Source organism: Schistocerca cancellata, chromosome 1 (genome assembly GCF_023864275.1).
Source record: "Schistocerca cancellata isolate TAMUIC-IGC-003103 chromosome 1, iqSchCanc2.1, whole genome shotgun sequence".
NCBI classification, from domain to species: Eukaryota; Metazoa; Arthropoda; class Insecta; order Orthoptera; family Acrididae; genus Schistocerca; species Schistocerca cancellata.
The window spans coordinates 1,063,126,454-1,063,149,205 of NC_064626.1; the positions used below are offsets into that span (position 1 = coordinate 1,063,126,454).

The following is a 22,752-nucleotide window of genomic DNA, read 5'->3' on the forward strand; positions in this document are numbered from 1 at the left end:
AATGTAGAAACACATGAGACAATACTGACCCTACGACGTATCTTCGAAGACAGGTTAAGGAAAAGCAAACCTACGTTTATAATATTTGTAGACTTAGACAAAGCTTTTAATAATGTTGACAGGAACACTCTTCCAAATTCTGAAGGTGGCAGGGGTAAAATACAGGGAGCGAAAGGCTATTTACAATTTGTACAGAAACCAGATGGCAGTTATAAGAGTCGAGGGGCATTAAAGGGCAGCAGTGGTTGGGAAGGGAGTGAGACAGGGTTGTAGCCTATCCCCGATGTTATTCACTCTGTATATTGAGCAAGCAGTAAAGGAAACAAAAGAAAAATTCGAATAGGTATTAAAATCCATGGAGAAGAAATAAAAACTTTCAGGTTCGCAGATGACATTGTAATTCTGTCAGAGACAGCAAAGGACTTGGAAGAGCAGTTGAATGGAATGGACAGTGTCTTGAGAGGAGTATATAAGATGAACATCAACAAAAGCAAAACGAGGATATTGGAATGTAGTCGAATTAAGTCAGGTGATGCTGAGGGAATTAGATTAGGAAATGAGACAATTGAAGTAGTAGATGAGTTATGCTATTTTGCCAGCAAAATAACTGATGGTGGTCGAAGTAGGAAGGATATAAAATGTAGACTAGCAGTGGCAAGGAAAGCGTTTCTGGAGAAGAGAAATTTGTTAACATCGAGTATAGGTTTAAGTTTCAGGAAGTCCTTTCTAAAAGTAATTATATGGAGTATAGCCATGTATGGAAGTGAAACATGGAAGATAAACAGTTTAAACAAGAAATGCTGATGATTAGTTGGCTAGTTCACGTAACTAACGTGGAAATACTGAACGAAACTGGGGAGAATGAAATTTGTGGCACAACCCAACGAGAAGAAGTGATCGGTTGATAGACACATTCTCAGACATCAAGGGATCAACAATATAGTACTGGAGGGAAGTGTGTGTGTGGGAGGGGGGGGGGAATAAAAGCCGTTGAGGGAGAGCAAGAGATAGGAATACAGCAAGCAGATTCAAAAGAATGTTTAGGTTGCAGTAATTATTAATTGCCGTATCAGTTTAGAAATGAGGAGGCTTGCAAAGAATAGAGCAGCACGGAGAGCAGCACCAGACCAGTCTTCTGACATAAGATGACAACAACATATGCTAATGTAAAGAATATTCATTTCTGGTATGAGTAAACAACCACTGGTATAAAGAAATCAGTTACGGAAGTTCACTTATGGCTCTGTTTTCATTGTAGAATCACGTTGAAAATAGTGTCCAAATACTACCATATGCATTTTTGGCAACGTTTCACACATTGATGACAACACATTTACAAACCGTCCAAAGATACCTCTTATATCTACCCTGTAAACGTTTCACTTTTCGGGTGGCAGGAAGCCATCTTTGAAGAGCAGTGCGGGTGTGAAACGGATGAAATGAAATTTTTGTTCTAAAACTGCCTGACTTTCAACCCTGTGAGGTTGGGAGCATCATTTTGATGGAGTGGGGAATCAAAATGGTTGAAATGGCTCTGAGCACTATAGGACTTAACTTCTCAAGTCATCAGTCCCCTAGAACTTAGAACTACTTAAACCTAACTAACCTAAGGACATCACACACATCCATGCCCGAGGCAGGATTCTAACCTGCGACCGTAGCGGTGACGCGGTTCCAGACTGTAGCGCCTAGAACCGCTTGACCACTCCGGCCGGCGTGGGGAATCCTATAGGCACCAAAACGCAGTCCGTTACGTCTACAGTGCACCAGGAAATTGTTGTAGCACTTAAAGACAGTAAGGCTGGTTAACAGTCGTATCTTGTAAAATTAGTTGTTGGAGGGCTGACCCTACATTTTGAAAAGAATAAACCACCATGTATCTCGATGTAGACAAGTGTAATGTGCTGCGAATACATAGAAAGAAAGATCCTTTATCATTTAGCTAAAATATAGCAGGTCAGCAACTGGAAGCAGTTCATTCCATAAATTATCTGGGAGTAGGCATTAGGAGTGGTTTAAAATGGAATGACCATATAAAATTAATCGTCGGTAAAGCAGATGCCGGACTGAGATTCATTGGAAGAATCCTAAGGAAATGCAGTCCGAAAACAAAGGAAGTAGGTTACAGTACACTTGTTCGCCCACTGCTTGAATACTGCTCACAGGTGTGGGATCCGTACCAGATAGTCGATAGAAGAGATAGAGAAGAGCCAACTGAGAGCAGCGCGCTTCGTTACAGAATCATTTAGTAATCGGGAAAGCGTTACGGAGATGATAAACTCCAGTGGAAGACTCTGCAAGAGAGACGCTCAGTAGCTCGGTACGGGCTTTTGTTGAAGTTTCGAGAACATAGCTTCACCGAGGAGTCAAGCAGTATGTTGCTCCCTCCTACATATCTCCGATTGAGGTACTCAAGATACCCTCCGCCACACATCGTCAGGTGGCTTGCGGAGTAATGATGTAGATGTAGATGTAGATTTATACGTTGATTGTCACCTGGTTTGCTTTCTCCGATCGTGTTATTGAAACAGAAGGCCTAACACCTCCTGAACACCCGGCGAGGAACAGCTGCTTTTACCAGTAAAAGTAAGCAGAACTTTATTAGTGTTGCATGGTAGCAGAATTTTTGGTATTTTGGAAAAAACTAATTCCACTTAATTATCGCTGTAATCGTGCATAATCCAAAGCTGCTAATTAGTCAGGTTAGTTTGCGTACAAACGTCAATCTCACGTTTGTAACATACCGCAGGAGTCTCAAACCCCGACATTTTGCTGTCTCATCAATTTGGCACTGAAGGATGGTCCTGCTCTCCCGCCCTCGTTACTACACGCTGTAATTTTTTACACGTAATCTTAGTAAAATGAGGTGGCTTGGAAAGTTAAAGGGTTAATCATAAACAACGGTCTAAACTACACAGCCGAAAAACATGTGATACCCTCAAGGATCAAGACCATTTTATTGACAAGTGATACAACAGATAGTTCAGCAATGTAGGAGTACTTGGTACCATATTCAGGCCAAATGAAACATACATATCACTGCAAAAGGATTCCGAACAGTCCCATCATACAAAATGCACCTCATTCTGAAAGCAATGCAGGCGTGTATCTCACATGCAAATGGTCATAAAGTTTCCGAGAGGCAAACCGCGATAGGTTGTCCCAAGGATCTTGTGCCTTTTGTTGCAATTCGGCAGTGGTTCTTACTGGTTGTGGGCAAATGCACTGCGGAATAGGCAACTCACCAGATCTCCGCTATACATGTGTGTGTTCTTCGCTCGCATATAGACAGAATCTACTCTTATCACTGACAACAGGTCGCCTGTCGTGTCACCGCCAGACACCACACTTGCCAGGTGGTAGCCTTTAAATCGGCCGCGGTCCGTGTCGCCACTATCAGTGATTGCAGACCGAGTGCCGCCACACGGCAGGTCTAGTCTAGACTCCCTAGCACTCGCCCCAGTTGTACAGCCGACTTTGCTAGCGATGGTTCACTGACTACTTACGTTCTCATTTGCAGAGACGACATTTTAGCATAACCTTCAGGTACGTCATTTGCTACGACCTAGCAAGGCGCCATATTCAGTTACTATTCTGAACAGAGAATATTGTGAATCATGTACCGTCAAGAGCGACGTTCATCATTAATGGATTAAAGTTAAGTATCCAACTAATTACGTCCGCTTTTTGAATTCTCATTCCTCATCATGTTCCAGACCTCACGTCAGTATAGTTCTTCCCTCCTCACGCCAGCCTGCGTGAGCTAAAACGCGTGAATTTCGGCCTCCTCTAGTAACACGGTGTTGGCTCTTCTGCCAACACAACATCGCCAGTCTTTCAGTCGAATCTTTCGCGACATCAGAGTCGCCGTGCGTGGTGAGGTCGTGGTGTGAGTGGTATCCTGACCAGAGGCACACATGATCTTAGTCCTGGTGCAAGCAGACGGTTTCCAGTGGTCCCTGGTTACACAGTAGGTGCAAGAAGATCCCGGAATTCGTCCCTAGGTGATGTTCGATCGACCACTGCTTCTCAGACAATGTGTTGGTCTTAAAGTGCTCCTGTGGTTCTCGGACGCCCAGAATCTGGTTTACGGGTGTGGAAATGTTCCGCAGACCACTGCTGAAACCAGCGACGCACCATCGGTACCTATGGCCAACAGTCCGTCGATACGTCCATCCAACTTCCTAGAGATCCATAATTTAACTCGTTCAAATGTCTGAAGCTGTTCGACAGTACAACGTAATCGTCGGTGGGATGTGGCTGTGTCCTAGAATGGGTCTTGCAAATATTGCTCACCTCTAAACACAGCTCGGTTATTACAGCCTGCAGAGTCAAAATAGAGGGTGCACAGACATCCCTCCTGAGCGCCATGTGATCGCCGATGACCCTGAGAAATGATTCACTAACGCTATAGCCCCTCTGTATGCAAGGATTATATCCAGATGCCACTGAACACAGACCTTGAAAGTGTTGCATCTCTTTTCCCGCAACGTATAATGAGCCACCAATTTTAATTAAGAGGCATATTGTCCTCTCTGAATCAAATGGTTCAAATGACTCTGAGCACTATGGGACTTAACTTCTGAGGTCATCAGACCCCTAGAACTTAGAACTAATTAAACCTCACTAAAATGAGGACATCACACACATCCATGCCCGAGGCAGGATTCAAACCTGCGACCGTAGCGGTCGCGCGGTTCCAGATTGTAGCGCCTAGAACCGCTCGACCACTCCGGCCGGCCCTCTCTGAATCCGCAAGTCATATTAACAAGGGACTGAAGATTACAGTCGTGTTTGGAGCCTATTCTTTTAGACGAGACCACACGAAAGACATCTACATCTAGCTAACGCCTTCCCTTGCGCCGGCCGGGGTGGCCGAGCGGCTCTAGGCGCTACAGTCTGGAACCGCGCCACCGCTACGGTCGCAGGTTCGAATCCTGCCTCGGGCATGGATGTGTGTGATGTCCTTAGGTTAGTTAGGTTTAAGTAGTTCTACGTTCTAGGGGACTGATGACCTCAGTAGCTAAGTCCCATAGTGCTCAGAGCCACTTGAACCATTTGAACCTTCCCTTGCGCGCCGTTAGTGATATGTCTGTCAGTTATAATAATCATTATGTTTAGCACGAAAAATCCTTATGTTAGCCGTTTATGGGACCCAAGAAAAAACTAGCACGAGCACTTTGAAATTTACAACATGTCTAAAATTGTCAAATAGTACTTAATGAAATAATCACTACGACGCAGGACTTTACACACGCCAAAAACTTTGAGCACGTCAACAGCTCGCAACCGAGATCTTGCAAGCTAAGTATACGTACATATCTTAGCGCAATCTACCCTCCTGACATCACACGCATGTGGCGTAGTGGGAGAAGGAGAGACGGGAGTGCCTGCGAGTGTGCTGCTGTTGCAGGATACATTCCACATAGCTTCCATGTTGACACACAGTGACAATCGCTGTAACACATTTAGGCAATTATTTGTCGACATAGTAATTTGATTCTTCATTTAAGGTGGTTTATACACTGAAGAGCCAAAGAAACTGACACACGGGCCTAATATCATGTAGGGACCCCGCGGCAACTCAGAAGTGACGCAACACGACGTGGCATGGACTCGATTAATGTCTCAAGTAGTAGGGAATTGACACCATGAATCCTGCATAGCTGTCCATAAATCTGTAAGAGGACGAGGGAGTGGAGATCTCTTCTGAACAGCACGTTGCAAGGCGTCCCAGATATACCCAATAACGTTCATGTCTGGGGAGTTTGGTGGCCAGCGGAAGTGTTTAAACTCAGAAGAGTGTTCCTGCAGCCACACTGTAGCAATTCTGGGCATTTGAAGTGTCGCACTGTGCTGCTGGTATTACCCAAGTCCATCGGAATGCACAATGGACATGAATGGATGCAGATGATCAGACAGGATCCTTACGTACGTGAAACCTCTCAGAGTCGTATCTAGACGACTCAGGGCTCCCATATCACACTAACTACACATACCCCACCCCATTACAGAGTCTCCATCAACTGGAACAGTCCCCTATTGACATGCAGGGTCCACGAATCCATGAGGTTGTCTCCATGCCCGTACACATCCAACCACTCGATACAATTTGAAACGAGGCTCGTCCGACCGGGCAACATGTTTCCAGTCATCAGTGTTGGTGTTGATGAGCCCAGGCGAGGTGTAAAGCTTCGTGTCGTGCAGTCGTCAACGGTACACGAGTGGGCCCTCGGCTCCGAAATCCCATATCGATAATGTTTCGTTGGATGGTTTGCACGCTGATAGTTATTGATGGCTCAGCATTGAAATCTTCAGTAATTTGCGGAAGTGTTGCACTTCTCTCATGTTGAAAGATTTTCTTCAGTCGTCATTGGTCCCGTTCGTGGAGGATCTATTTCCGGCCGCAGCGATGTCGGGGATTTGATGTTTTACCGTATTCCTGATATTCACTGTACCCTCGTACGTCGTAGATGTTGTGCCCATCGCTCGTGCGCCGACTATAACAACACGTTCAGATTCATTTAGTTCTTGATAAAATGCCACTGTTGCTGCAGCGACCGATCTAACAACTGCGCCAGACACTTGTTGTCTTATATAGACTTTTTCGAACGCAGCGCCTTATTCTCAATGTTTACATACCTCTGTATTTGAATACGAATGCCTACGCCAATTTCTGTGGCGTTTCGGTGTATTACGGATTTTCTGGCCTCACAGGTAAAAGGTCGTTGAAGTGACGTCCTGAGACCTGGGTCGCCACTCCACCGAATCAGGTCGACTGATCCAATTACCAGGAAACTTCTGATCCAACCATTGGCACACTTCAACAAATCCAGACAGACATTCGCATTGAGATTTCCTTCAATGTAAACACTATCAACAATCCCGTCATCTCAGATCTTGCGCCACACTATTAGTTTCTCCGTACCTTGACTTCTACAGTCCTACAACCGTTGTGGATCGCTGTCCACACAGTACCTGACATTTTGGTTGTCACATCACCACTGGCATAAAAATTTGCCTCATCTGAAAAAAGGAAGGGACCAAGGAAACCTGGCTCTCCCTCGTTGATGGTCAGTGACCATTCAAAGAACTCTGCCCTACAGTTAGGAACGTCCGCTATTACATGTTGCAATATCTTCAGATTTTTGGGTGCCACTTGTTATTCCGTAAACTGGGCACGTCGAGTCCTCTTTCTCGGACTCCTGGCCATCTCTGCTAGCATTGTGGCCTTTGGTCTTCCAGATGCGCTTGAATCGGTAACGAACCCTATCCTTTTGAATTTCCGCACATTTTTTGCCACTGGGCTTGCACGCGCTACTTGATAGGTTGCACCACTCCCAAGCAACAGATTAATGTCAATCCGTTCTTCCTTCGTTAGCGAAATTTCTTTTCAATTGGTTCATCTTCCTGTAAACGAAAAACAAATTAGTCTCCACTGTCACCACTTTTATCGAGACTAATGACTCATTCTCTATTTTAAGAGTTCTCTAGACTAGCAGTCGCCACAATCAACTGCACGATTTAGTTCAATATTTGACAGGTATCTCATTCGTGGTGGTGGGTGGTGGTTAGTGTTTAACGTCCCGTCGACAACGAGGTCATTAGAGACGGAGCGCAAGCTCGGGTTAGGGAAGGATTGGGAAGGAAATCGGCCGTGCCCTGTCAAAGGAACCATCCCAGCATTTGCCTGAAACGATTTAGGGAAATCACGGAAAACCTAAATCACGATGGCCGGAGACGGGATTGAACCGTCGTCCTCCCGAATGCGAGTCCAGTGTGCTAACCACTGCGCCACCTCGCTCGGTATATCTCATTCGTCAGAGGAAGGTTGTTTCCTATTAGTGGCGTACTGCGCAGTCGCCTAGAGAGTGTAACGCTGCTTCGTTGGTCAGTAACATGAGTTGTCTATGATTTTCTAAATAAGTATCAACCTCGCTTCCGAAATCTGAGTGTAACCAATATTACCACGAGAGCGCTAATTAGAGCAGAAACATGCTTTAATCTCGGAAAAGCGTACGTGCGTGAGGCGCAACAAGGTTTCATGTTGCACGCACACGAAATTAGTGGCCCTCCGTCGGCCGTTCGTATCTCGTCACGCCCCACGCACGTAGACTTCCGCGGCAGAGGCGGACGCCATATCGGAAGTCACGTGTTGACACATCGCCACGCAGCTGATAATGTGTTTTAATCTGCAGAGCCGTAGATTATAATGAATTAATGATAAGGGGGCTCACCACGCGGGCGCTAACCGCGGCAGGCACAGGCGAGCTGTGCCCACGCTGAAATACACTGACGTCTCTGATATATCCGTTCTGGAGAACCGACAACGGCTGTTGATTTCGTGAATATCAAGTAGTATTGCCTGTCTGGTGTGCAACAGTTATTCCAGTTACGGACCAGAATATTTTACACCACATCATTAATGTCGTCGACAATTTTTCGATCGCAGCGAACCAAAATATGTAAATTTGGTACCATCATAAATTACCATGTTTACATACGTTATCATAATGTAACTGAAAAATTGTTTCCACGGTAAGAAAGTACGACATATGCTCATCGCAGCCAGGCAAAAACAGTCACACCCCTCAGAAACCTGGCACTTCAGAAAAATCGACTTACGCAATTTTATATAAGTAATATTGAAATAGTATAAGCTTTCTTTAAATTTCAAGTAAGTTGCCTATTTTTGGGAGTAAATTCCTTTATATTCTGTAAAACAGAACATGTATTTCTGTTCTCATCAAGTATCAAGAGCAGTCAGATAATTTTTAATTAGTTCTTTGATTTTTGTTATTTTTTTTGCTTTTGTAAAACCTATTCTTTGTTCTTGTTATGACCCCTCATTACTGTCGCCACTTTCCCACCCCAAATAATATATTACTTATTGCAGTCGAATACGACATTCGAACATCCATCAGGAAAATTATTAGATAAGCTAGAATTAAAAAAATAAACAAAAGTTAAAATGGGTTATTAGAAAAATACAAAACGCGATATTATAATTTATGAACATTAATACAATTTAATAATTAGGTACAGTTAAAGGAACACAATTAACGAAGACATATAATCAGAAATGGGCTTATATAATGTATGAATACTTTCCGTCGAGAAAAGGTATTCAGTACTGACTCTCTTTATAGCAGAAATTTCCTTCTTTCTTTCTTTTTGTTCTCCTTGTACGCCACAACCCACGAAGTTTCACACAGTTTATAACAGCTGTCTGTAATCGTCCAAACAGTGTAAATATAATGTCAGGTACAGTCCTTTATAAACACAGACATTGTAATAACCAATGGTATTAGAAATTACATTCAATTTATCTCATACATTAAAAGTGTCACAACTAAGAATGTGCCGCTCTTCTTGAATGGTCCATCCATACCTACCAGTAGCAAAGCTATAGTGACACTGTTCTTGCCGTGGTGAATCATAAAGTAGCTTACAACAAACTGACACACCTGCTCTGAAGTGGACAAATTGCGAGATAGAGATGTGACTTGTTTTGTGAATGTTAGGGAACTTCATACGTATTTTCCAGTGACATAAACTAAACATCTGAAAAAGTGTTTGTATTCAGGTCTTGAAGATAGCCCAAAATTAATTACCTGGTGTAAAATATTGTGCTCTGTAACTGGAATAAGTATGAAAAATCCCTAATGGATCACTGTGATGTTTTAACATACATCATAGTCGCCATTGACTGTAGAAATCAGTTATTTTCACTATTGAAAATTCGGTCTTATGCCATTATCTAGTGGTGTATCTGTTCGTAAACATATCTTCGTCGCACCTGAATGTATTAAGAATGTTAATATCCTCAACAAAAGCCCCAATAAGCGACTGTTCTTGTACATGTTGTACACTGTATACATGTGAACTGACTTCACGTCACATGTAAACAGTGTACAAGAACAGTGATTTATTTGAATGTTCACATTGTTAAAAGACTCAGATACGACGATGACACATGTATGTGTCGCAGGATTTTTAAAGTTTTATATGTGCTGAAGCATTTAATAAAAGCCTTAAGAACGAAACTGCAATAGTGAAAATAATTTATTCAGTAAATGGTGAATATGACACCTTTTAAGAAGTTCTACATGAGTGTGAACCCCAACCATCAAAAGTTAATCGAAAGTAAATCTTGGTGCGATTACTTCGCAACTGGTAGGACCACTGCTGCTCATATTACACAGCGTGTTTCAAAAAAATTCACCCTGACCACAAGACTACACGAATGAAGACAGAAACTTGGGGATGAAATTTCATATGCGCATAGGACTATAATCAATCATCTGACTTCTACACGTATGCAAATACAACCTTGAGGTACTTTTTGCAACCACGTTTAAGATCAAAGTTTTCATTTACCTTTCATAAATGTTCATTATCCCCCCAACAGGACGCACGACAAACATCCAGACGATATGAAACTCCCTGGCAAATTAAAACTTTGCACCAGATCGAGGCTCAACCTTCTCTCGGTTTTCGCAGATGATGTATTTATCAATGAGGAAATCCTATGAGGTGAGATTAACACTAATTTCCCGTTATAACTCTCCCAAAATATCACACCAGTGCGACGACAGTGCAATTGGATCTTAATGTAGCGAAATGCACGTTATGCTTTTTATTCTTTTTATATGTGTTCTATGTTTTGGTTCTCGCACTGTTGCACGTTTTATCGGAGATAATACAGAATGCCATTCAATTCTGTTATTTCTTATTCGCAATTCCTGTTCAGCAAAGACGAAAAATGTAACATAGTCAACAATTTTCGTCTACTTCCATAATCTGTGGCCTGTCAATAAAGCTTGGATTCCACGTCTATGCTTTTGGAGCGAAAGACACCTGTACGCAGTGTGTGCGTCCCATACAACCGCGTTTTCTGTAAAAAAAAAAGAAAAAGCAGAGCATTTATGTTTTATTATGATCCGAAACAGACAGGATTGGAAACAGACAGGACGCAGACTTCCTCTATAGTGAATAGCTATCTAAAGTTGTAATTCTGGTAGAATTACAAACAATCAAACAAGCCAGAAATAACTGGGTATGCGACAGGTTGGAGAGCTCTCGGCCATTATACCTTCACATCTCCATATTTTTGAAGGTAATCTAAGGAGGACGCACGGGAGAAAGTTTCTCAGAACTTCTACAACAATATTAATTCCGAGAATCGTGGTTCTTCTTTCAGCCAACGTTTGGAATGACTCATTATCGTCGTGTTCCGCGAAACTGCTTTGCTTAATATTCCCAGATGACGTACTAAATTCTTTATAACGCTCCTTCGTTACGGTTTTCTTTACGACAGGGCGCGTTTTAGAACGAGAATAAAACCGATCGTCGATATCTTAGATAACTGACGTTTACCCTTCACAAAGAGCAACGCTTTTTATGGCACGCCGTTACGTATCCAATGAAGTGTGAAAGTTTTTCAAAGAGCGTAATATTCACAGCGTGGTATTATTCTAGTTATGGTGTGGCTATAAAGTTCAGTGAGCGGCAAAAGAAAAAGTGTCTTTATCTGAAGATAGTGCATCGATGCAGTAATCAAATGATCCCTATATTTCGCTGTGTTCTCCACAGAACTATGATATAAGTGTCGGCAAGTGGAAGCAGAAGTTTTTTTTTAACTGCTAAAAAATGCGCCGATGAGTACTGTAAATGGATATTAGGCAGCACAGAATACTGTAGATTGCGAAGAACACGATGTGAAGGTTATCATTGACAAAATTGTTTCATAACAATGTTCTCATCTTGGACCTGTTAATTCCAAAGTAGAGATTGGCTTTCTTAAAATTCTGATTTGATTTAATCAGGGAGACAAAGCAACAATAGCCTTTGGCCTCTGTTTCCGCAACGAAAGTGCTCGGCATGCTTACCACAGACTCGCAGGTGAGCCTCACTCTATAAATAATGGGTTTTATTGCCTCCAAAAATAGTTTAATCGTTTACCTTACGACGCGTGCTGTCAAACAATTTACGCCGTTGATTCTTCAAAAACAAGGGCCACCTCCACCGACAAAACAAGTAAAACCACATTTATGTTTAGAAACACCTGCTCTTTAAATGTATGATTAGGACGACAAAAGCCAGAGGAACATGAAAAGTGGAATGTTTCGGGAGAATGCATGAAGGAATTCTGGTCTTTGGGAACAAGTTACACAATACGGACGAAAATCAGAGCTGAAAAGTGTTGTAGATCTTTACTTCTCCATCATAACATATATCTCGTATCAAACATTACCCTCATGTTGAAGACACTATTGAAATTGTATGTTCGAGCACAGCATTACAGAAACTTGGGCTCTAGGGACATAAACTGAAAAAAATGGAACTGGAGGCATTTAAAATACAATAAATGAAGAGATGAAGTAAAATGTTATGAGATGATGAACAGAAAGTCTCTTTGACTCCAGGACTGTTGGTTACGATACGTGCTTTACCATCCAAGGGAAATTAACAGAGGAAACAGAAGTAGTTTTAGGGATGATAGATTATTAAGTTGCTGACTACGGCTATGCTGAAGATATTAACAGGGGCTAATAAAAGTTGAGAATACTATCAAAGCAGTCGGACCTAGAACTACCAGCGCCGGCCGGAGTGGCAGAGTGGTTCTGAGGCTTCAGTCTGGAACCGCGCGACCGCTACGGTCGCAGGTTCGAATCCTGCCTCGGGCATGGATGTGTGTGATGTCCTTGGTTAGTTAGGTTTAAGTAGTTCTAAGTTCTAGCGGACTGATGACCTTAGAAGTTAAGTCCCATAGTGCTCAGAGCCATTTGAACCAAATACCAGCGATTTAGGGAAGCAATGGACGATACTTGGTATCAAAGCAATTGAAGATAACATTTGGATGGACATCAAACGAAACACAGGCACTTCTGTATTGATGTTACAAACTTTAAAGTGTGATGGAGGAAGGTAAACGAATCAATTTGAAGTTAGGGACCGAAGTCCGGAAACAACCGAGTCGAAAAGTGTAAACGAAAATCCACTCCAGTTAGCGCAGCACTCAAACTAAGGACCTCAACTTTCGAGTCCTGATCGTGACGTGCACAATTCCCGCTGAATACTAAAATGTGCAACCTGTTACGCATTCAAAAACCACACATGAGATATAATATTCTCGCTCTCGCTATGCATGCAGAAAAAATGAACAGAACTTTTTTTTAATGTCGTTAAATTTTTTACCAATGTGTATTTCAGCTGGAGGCCACGGCTTTCGGGTTATCACACGAAGTAAGTCATAAGATAAATATGTACCCTTGAAAACGTGGCTCTAACATCTTGAAACTAATTTATCATAGAGCCGTAGCGGTCTTTTTCATCGTGATATATTCAAGAGAAACGAGACTGAACGTCATTTTTGTTCCTATTTCTTGAATAATTCAAAACCTCCAGCAAAACATATCCCAGTACAAAATGTAATAACATTAAATTTCGTACAACAAGGTCATGCTCATTTTTGCTGTATGACTAACAGTTTGAGCGCTGCGAGCGAGAGAATATGAAAATCTCGTGCGAGGTTTTTAAGGGTTTGTGTGCTGTATAAAACCCGTAGGTATGGACAGCTGAATCACCTTGTATGTATCCACAGTCGGAGCGTCAGGACGATTTTCGCTTATAACTTTCAACACGGTCGTTTCCAGACTAGGAACCTTTAGCTCAAACTGGTACGTTTACCATCCTCCATCATCCCCAAAAGTTTGTAACACTATGGCAGAACCACAGTGTATAAAAAAGACTGAAAGTCACATGAATTACTATTTTTTTTCTCCTGACGTGTTTGATGCGGCCATTCACGAATTCCTTTCCTGTGCTTACTACTACCTCTCAGAGAAGTACTTACACCTCATTTCCTCAGTTATTTGTTGGATATATTCTAGTCTCTGTCTTAGCACACTGTTTTTGCCGTCAACATCTCCCATGGAAGCTTCTCACATACGTCTTACCACATGCGCTATCATCCTGACCCTTTTTCTATAAGTCTTCTATGTGTGTTCCTTTCTTCGCCTATTCCATGGACAATCTCCCCACTCCTTATCTACATGATTACTCTGCAATTTGCAATTAAGTCCATGACAGAGGGTTCATCGAACCACCTCTAACCTATTTCTCTACGGTTCCTCTCTCTAACAGCGCGCGGTAAAAACGGGCACTTAAATTTTTCTGTGCAAGCTTTGATTTCTCTTACTTTATCACGATAATCATTTCTTGCTGTGTAATTGAGAACCAACAGAGCATTTTCGCATTCGGAAGAGAAAGATGGTGATTAAAATTTCACGAGAAGACTCTGCCGCAACGAAAAACGCCTCTGTTTTAATGACTGCCACCCTAATTCATGCATCATATCCGTTGCACTCTCTCCCCTGTTTCGCGGTAATACAAAACAAGCTGCCCTTCTCTGAACTTTTTCGATGTCCTCCGTCAGTCCCATCTGATGCGGATCCCACACCGCACAGCAGTAGTCCGGTAGATGGCGGACAAACCAGGTGTACGCAATCTCTTTAGCCGATCTGTTGCGTTTTCTAAGTGTTCTACCAATAAATCGCTGTCCTTGGTTTGCTTAACCCACAACATTATCTGTGTGATCGTTCCAATTTAGGTTATTCGTAATTGTAATCCCTAAGTATTTTTTTACTTTAGAGCCTTTAGATTTGTGTGATTTCTCGTGTAACCGAAATTTACCGGATTTCATTTAGTGCTCATCTGAATAACCTCACACTTTTCATTATTTAGAGTCATCTGTCACTTTTTGCGCCATACAAATATCTTGTCTAAATCATTTTGCAGTTGGTTTTGATCATCTGATTTACAAGACGCTAAATGACAGCGTCATCTGCAGACAATCTAAGAGGGCTCATCAGATAGTCTCCTATGTCGTTTATGCAGATCAGGAACAGCAGAGGGTCTATAACACTTCCTTGAGGAAGCCCAGATATTACTTCTTTTTTACTCGATGACTTTCCATCAGTTATTAAGAATTATGACCTCCCTAACAGAAGCCCATGAACCTAGTTGCACAACTGAGACGATACTCCATTGGTACGCAATTTGATTAGAAGACGCTTGTGAGAAACGGTGTCGAAAGCCTTCTAGAAATCTAAAAATACGGGATGAATTTGACAACCCCTGTCGATAGCACTCATTACTTCGTTAGAATAGAAGCTAGTTGTGTTTCACAAGAACTATTTTTCCTGAATCCTTGCTGACTATTAGTCAAGAAATAGTTTTCTTCGAGATAATCCATTATAATTATCGTACCGGTCTACCTTTTCTTCAACCCTCTTCTGTAGCACCACATCTCAAATGATTCGATTCTCTTCTCCCACCGTGTATGTTTCATTACAATACAATGCTGTGCTCCAAATGTATGTTCTCAGAAATTTCTTAAATTAAGCTACCGGTAGACTTTGCCAGAAATGCTCTCTTTGTCTCTGGTAGTCTGCTTTTTATAGCCTCCTCGCTTTGTCTCTCATTTGTTATTTTGCTCACAAGGTCTCAGAATTCGTTCCATTCGTTTAATGTTAAGTTCATCGCCAATGACATCACTTTCATCATTTTTCGGTTTGCTCTCAATCTACAGACTGCGCTTATTCCATTCAACAGGTCCTTTAATTTATCCAAACTTCCGTTGAGGATAATAGTGTCATCAGCAAATGTTATCATCGACATCCTTTCACTCTGTACTTAGATCCCACTCCTAAAACTTCGTTTTATTTCCGTCGTTGCGTCTTCGATATACAGGGTATTAAAGAAAAAGTATTCCGAAATTTGTGAGGAAGTACTTTGGAGCAAAACGCGACAAAAATTTCCAGTAAACAGGGACCCTAAAATGCATACCTTAAGAGCTATGAGTGCTTGTTGAAGCTCGCTCCTGTGAAAAATATCTCTTCTACATAAAGTTCCTTGCTATTACGAGCGCCCTACAGAATGCAGTAAACTAATGACGATACTTTTCTCTATTATTGTTCGTGGATACAGCATGCAGTAAATAGGTTAGTGTTGTTACTGTGACAGTTGCATACACAGATCTGGGTAAATGTAGCGCATAGATTAATTAGAATTTAACCAGTTTGCCTTGATATATTTGTAAAATGCTTTTACATAGCAGTATCATCTTTGCACTTACCAGCGTAATGGAAGCCTATAATTCCACATGGAAAATGCTGATGGCTTACGGTAATAGGAAGCAGATCACATTAGAAGCTCTGCTGTTTCACAGTAATACAATAATACGTTCTCATCTGTGCGTCGTTCTTAATAGCAAATTGCTTATGATAGAAGAGATGTGTTTAATTCCTTGACAGACGCGTATGTTAGGTTTATGAGATTTTTGTTACAAAAGTTGGACAGTCATTAACAACTCGTATAATGATTTTCATATTCAAAACGGTTTGGCATTGGCAGCCGAGTGCGTTGTTTCAAAGCCAAGGGAACAGCCTCTTTCTCAATAATTACCTCACTTTCTATTTTTATGCAGACAAAACGCAAGAGCATATGAGCTTTATTGTTCGCTCCTCAGCACTCGCACTGAACAATGTGTTTCAATTAAGCATGATTATTTGTTAGTGTTGTTGTTTTCCTACCGATATTTATGTGCATAGCTTTTCTTGTAATAAATCTCGAAGTAGATAACATAGGATTAAAGACAATCACTGCTAGATTCTAAAGTGTATTTTAAACTATGACACTGTTCGAACAATTGCGCGGAGGAGCCAGTGCGAATATTCGTACATATACCTGCCACTTGGAAATTGACATATTTTCGAACGTGGTCGTAGTTTAAAATGGAGGATCTTCTTCCACATTTGTAATACTGCTGCTAGTCCCGAAATGGACTAATTTACTTTCATTAAGCTGATTTATCGTGTAACGAATTCATTCAAGGCTAGCTGTATAGTTACATGGATTTTCTATGGTCCCCTTCATTCGAAGTCGCTGTCGAGTTTTCGGACAGTGTACAGCTTACCACAAAATTTCTCCTTGTTTTTCTGTGTCTGAACGCAGCGTGCTTTTCGCGGCGTAACAGAATCGAAGGGCTTTCGCACTGCGTAAACCAATAGCCATGGCTACACTCAGACAGTTGGACACGTATTTGTTTGTCTAGCGCTCAGATAGACCCAACAAACGTCCGGCGGGGATCTTCTTTCCGCACACACAAACTAACAACTGCAAGTACCCTTGAGTGATACGGCCGTAGTTGGACGGTTATAGTTCAAACGGTCTACTTTTATCACTGCTACATACAGACTAGAAAGTTACTATAGAATACGCAAGATTGCGACATTTTCTATTCATATCGGCAGAGTTCCATCAAAAGTAGTTCAGTATAAGAGGCAGAAATAAGAGTAAAGAAGCATGGTTCTGTTTAGGAGACGGAAACGAAACGTTAGACGACAAAGAATCACAGTATCCACAGTAGAAACGAAACATTGTTTTTCAAACAGTTGTCCGTCTCTGTGGATGGAATGGTTATGGCAGTGGCAACGGGTGTAAGCAGTAATAAAATGTTCGAATTTGCCAGTGACTTGGATTATTCCCGTTACTGCAGCTACATCCACACTCTTCAAACCAATTTGAAGTGCATGGCACAGGGAACTTCCCTTTCCAATAGTTATTAGGGACATTTTTCCGTTCCGTTTATGTGTGGAGCGTGGGAATGATGGACGATAGTTTGACCACAATTTCTGCTATCAAAGGCTGGAAAGTCTATGATTGCTCAAACGTCTCTGTGAGTGTAGTAATTAGTGTAGTATTGTCTTCCCGTCGTTACAGGAACTATGCGTAGGTGTTTTTAGTATATTCCCAGATTCAGCTCTTGAAGATGGCTCTTGAAACTTACCATACTATGTAGGTATTCACGATATAGTTCGCATCTGTCTTTAAGAGTTTGCTAGTCAGTTTATTCAGCGTATCTCTGAGATTCTGCCATGCGTGAAACAAGCCTGTGACAATTCGTGCTGTCATTCTTAGAATTCGTACAATATCCCCTGTTACTGCTATTTTCTACGGCTCCCTCACACTTGACCAGTAGCCGAGGGTGGATTGCACGAGTGCTTTGTAAGCAGTTTCCTTTGTAAACTGGTTGAATTTGCCTATTACTTGAGCTATAGTTCTTCTACGTGCTCCAGTTCAGACCTAAATAATTCAAGTTGTAAGCAATTTCCTTTGTAAACTGGTTCAATTTGGCTATTACTTGAGCTATAGTTCTTCTACATGCCCCAATTCAGACCTAAATAATTCAAGTTCCTCACTGAGATACTTGGTTTGCTGAACGTATACTGTAGGCTAAATCTTTCTACTTGTTTAGTTGCCCTTAGTACTTCGGTTATCATTGTTGTTACAGTTACGTCATAGTCACTGGTAGTAGTTTTTAGTTACAGGTGCTAATTCATCTTCCATTTAAAATCCTAAAATTTCGTAGAACAGCGGGTAATTATAGATAGATGAAACTATTCAACTCATTTGTCCACACCTGATAATTTATTTTATTTATTGCTTATTTCGCCTGACCGGATTAGGGCCTTACACCTGACCAGGAACAACACATACAAAAAGAATCACGTAACGACCACTATGAAAATAATTTGCATTAATAATAATAATAATAATAATAATAATAATAATAATACCTGACAATAATAATAATAGAGGGCATTGAGAACGATGTTGATTAGTTTAGTACATTTCAATCAGTTATTAGTATTACCAGAAGCAGAAGGGATAATGAAAGAGAAGAAGGTTTAAATGAAAGTAAAAATGAAACTTCCTGGCAGATTAAAACTGTGTGCCCGACCGAGACTCGAACTCGGGACCTTTGCCTTTCGCGGGCAAGTGCTCTACCAACTGAGCTACCGAAGCACAACTCACGCCCGGTACTCACAGCTTTACTTCTGCCAGTATCTCATCTCCTACCTTCCAAACTTTGGTAGAGCACTTGCCCGCGAAAGGCAAAGGTCCCGAGTTCGAGTCTCGGTCGGGCATACAGTTTTAATCTGCCAGGAAGTTTCATATCAGCGCACACTCCGCTGCAGAGTGAAAATCTCATTCTGGGAACATCCCCCAGGCTGTGGCTAAGCCATGTCTCCGCTATATCCTTTCTTTCAGGAGTGCTGGTTCTGCAAGGTTCGCAGGAGAGCTTCTGTAAAGTTTGGAAGGTAGGAGACGAGATACTGGCAGAAGTAAAGCTGTGAGGACCGGCCGTGAGTCGTGCTTCGGTGGCTCAGTTGGTAGAGCACTTGCCCGCGAAAGGCAGAGGTCCCGAGTTCGAGTCTCGGTCGGGCACACAGTTTTAATCTGCCAGGAAGTTTCATATCAGCGCACACTCGGCTGCAGAGTGAAAATCTCATTCTGAAAGTAAAAATGGTTGTGAAGAAAGAAGAGAATTAAAATAGAGAACTCTATATAAAAGGGGAAGGAAAATTGGCTCGATGAGAGTAATCTGCAGACAAGTGTATGGAAGAGACGGCTGTTGTGATATAAGGTAGGCCATTAGCTGTCACTTGAAGTTTTAAAGGATTTTAATTCCTCTGATATTTTGAAGAAAGCTGTTCCAAAGTCGGTTTCCTGGACACAGAGATACATGATTTAAAGAAATGCATTATTGCTTAGTGATAGAAAGAGGATCTGACTTTGTTGAGAACGAGTATTTCTGCTAGCTATCCAGGTAGTGGTATAAGAGTTGAAGATATGTAAGGTGACTGAGAAGATGTTAAAGCAAAAATAGCTTATGAAGATTTTGAGTGTACTGATAGCATAATTACTACTTTATTAAATGAATTACTTGGGCTATTACTAAAAAAAATGAAGTAGCTGAATGTTAAAAATTATTATTAATTACACAAATATATAGTTGCCTCTACATCCTCATTGTAATAAAAAAGCCATTTGCAATTAGCTTAAGTTTCCATTATCTAAAATTTTATCGGGGTCTAGCCCAGTGCTTCCGTATTTTATCTGATTTATTTCCTTGTCTTTACTTTCAGCAGAACATTCTTAATTTGATCTAGTTTTAAAACTTATTAACCAAGTTATGATAATTTCATTTTTCTGGACATCTAGGATTTAGATTTGCCGTGTTTTCCAGAATCCATTTTGCAACATGTCCAAATACTGACACAAATTTAGGATGGAATATATTGAATTTCACATTAGCATTTCTTTCTGTGTATACCTCTTTCCCCCCCCCCCCCCCCCCCCCCATGAACCATGGACCTTGCCGCTGGTGGGGAGGCTTGCGTGCCTCAGCGATACAGATGGCCGTACCGTAGGTGCAACCACAACGGAGGGGTATCTGTTTAGAGGCCAGACAAACATGTGGTTCCTGAAGAGGGGCAGCAGCCTTTTCAGTAGTTGCAGGGGCAACAGTCTGGATGATTGACTGATCTGGCCTTGTAACATTAACCAAAACGGCCTTGCTGTGCTGGTACTGCGAACGGCTGAAAGCAAGGGGAAACTACGGCCGTAATTTTTCCCGAGGACATGCAGCTCTACTGTATGATTAAATGATGATGGCGTCATCTTGGGTAAAATATTCCGGAGGTAAAATAGTCCCCCATTCGGATCTCCGGGCGGGGACTACTCAGGAGGACGTCGTTATCAGGAGAAAGAAAACTGGCGTTCTACGGATCGGAGCGTGGAATGTCAGATCCCTTAATCGGGCAGGTAGGTTAGAAAATTTAAAAAGGGAAATGGATAGGTTAAAATTAGATATAGTGGGAATTAGTGAAGTTCGGTGGCAGGAGGAACAAGACTTTTGGTCAGGTGATTACAGGGTTATAAATACAAAATCAAATAGGGGTAATGCAGGAGTAGGTTTAATAATGAATAAAAAAATAGGAGTGCGGGTTAGCTACTACAAACAGCATAGTGAACGCATTATTGTGGCCAAGATAGACACAAAGCCCATGCCTACTACAGTAGTACAAGTTTATATGCCAACTACCTCTGCAGATGATGAAGAAATAGATGAAATGTATGACGAGATAAAAGAAATTATTCAGGTAGTGAAAGGAGACGAAAATTTAATAGTCATGGGTGACTGGAATTCGTCAGTAGGAAAAGGGAGAGAAGGAAACATAGTAGGTGAATATGGATTGGGGGGAAGGAATGAAAGAGGAAGCCGCCTTGTAGAATTTTGCACAGAGCATAACTTAATCATAGCCAACACTTGGTTCAAGAATCATAAAAGAAGGTTGTATACCTGGAAGAATCCTGGAGATACTAGTAGGTATCAGATAGATTATATAATGGTAAGACAGAGATTTAGGAACCAGGTTTTAAATTGTAAGACATTTCCTGGGGCAGATGTGGATTCTGACCACAATCTATTGGTTATGAACTGCAGATTGAAACTGAAGAAACTGCAAAAAGGTGGGAATTTAAGGAGATGGGACCTGGATAAACTGAAAGAACCAGAGGTTGTAGAGAGTTTCAGGGAGAGCATAAGGAAACAATTGACAGGAATGGGGGAAAGAAATACAGTAGAAGAAGAATGGGTAGCTCTGAGGGATGAAGTAGTGAAGGCAGCAGAGGATCAAGTTGGTAAAAAGACGAGGGCTAATAGAAATCCTTGGGTAACAGAAGAAATATTGAATTTAATTGATGAAAGGAGAAAATATAAAAATGCAGTAAATGAAGCAGGCAAAAAGGAATACAGACGTCTCAAAAATGATATCGACAGGAAGTGCAAAATGGCTAAGCAGGGATGGCTAGAGGACAAATGTAAGGATGTAGAGGCTTGTCTCACTAGGGGTAAGATAGATACTGCCTACAGGAAAATTAAAGAGACCTTTGGAGAGAAGAGAACCACATGTATGAATATCAAGAGCTCAGATGGCAACCCAGTTCTAAGCAAAGAAGGGAAGGCAGAAAGGTGGAAGGAGTATATAGAGGGTTTATACAAGGGCGATGTACTTGAGGACAATATTATGGAAATGGAAGAGGATGTAGATGAAGACGAAATGGGAGATAAGATACTGCGTGAAGAGTTTGACAGAACACTGAAAGACCTGAGTCGAAACAAGGCCCCGGGAGTAGACAACATTCCATTTGAACTACTGATGGCCTCGGGAGAGCCAGTCATGACAAAACTCTACCATCTGGTGAGCACGATGTATGAGACAGGCGAAATACCCTCAGACTTCAAGAAGAATATAATAATTCCAATCCCAAAGAAAGCAGGTGTTGACAGATGTGAAAATTACCGAACTATCAGTTTAATAAGTCACAGCTGCAAAATACTAACGCGAATTCTTTACAGACGAATGGAAAAACTGGTAGAAGCCGACCTCGGGGAAGATCAGTTTGGATTCCGTAGAAATGTTGGAATACGTGAGGCAATACTGACCTTACGACTTATCTTAGAAGAAAGATTAAGAAAAGGCAAACCTACGTTTCTAGCATTTGTAGACTTAGAGAAAGCTTTTGACAATGTTAACTGGAATACTCTCTTTCAAATTCTGAAGGTGGCAGGGGTAAAATACAGGGAGCGAAAGGCTATTTACAGTTTGTACAGAAACCAGATGGCAGTTATAAGAGTCGAGGGGCATGAAAGGGAAGCAGTGGTTGGGAAAGGAGTAAGACAGGGTTGTAGCCTCTCCCCGATGTTATTCAATCTGTATATTGAGCAAGCAGTAAAGGAAACAAAAGAAAAATTCGGAGTAGGTATTAAAATTCATGGAGAAGAAGTAAAAACTTTGAGGTTCGCCGATGACATTGTAATTCTGTCAGAGACAGCAA

At 41.6% G+C, this 22,752-nt stretch overlaps 1 protein-coding gene across 1 annotated transcript in view; it reads left to right on the plus strand.

The window, feature by feature from the left end:
- LOC126090607 (somatostatin receptor type 2-like) overlaps positions 1–22,752 on the plus strand; it is a 556,431-nt gene that overhangs the window by 380,191 nt on the left and 153,488 nt on the right. The window lies entirely within an intron of this gene.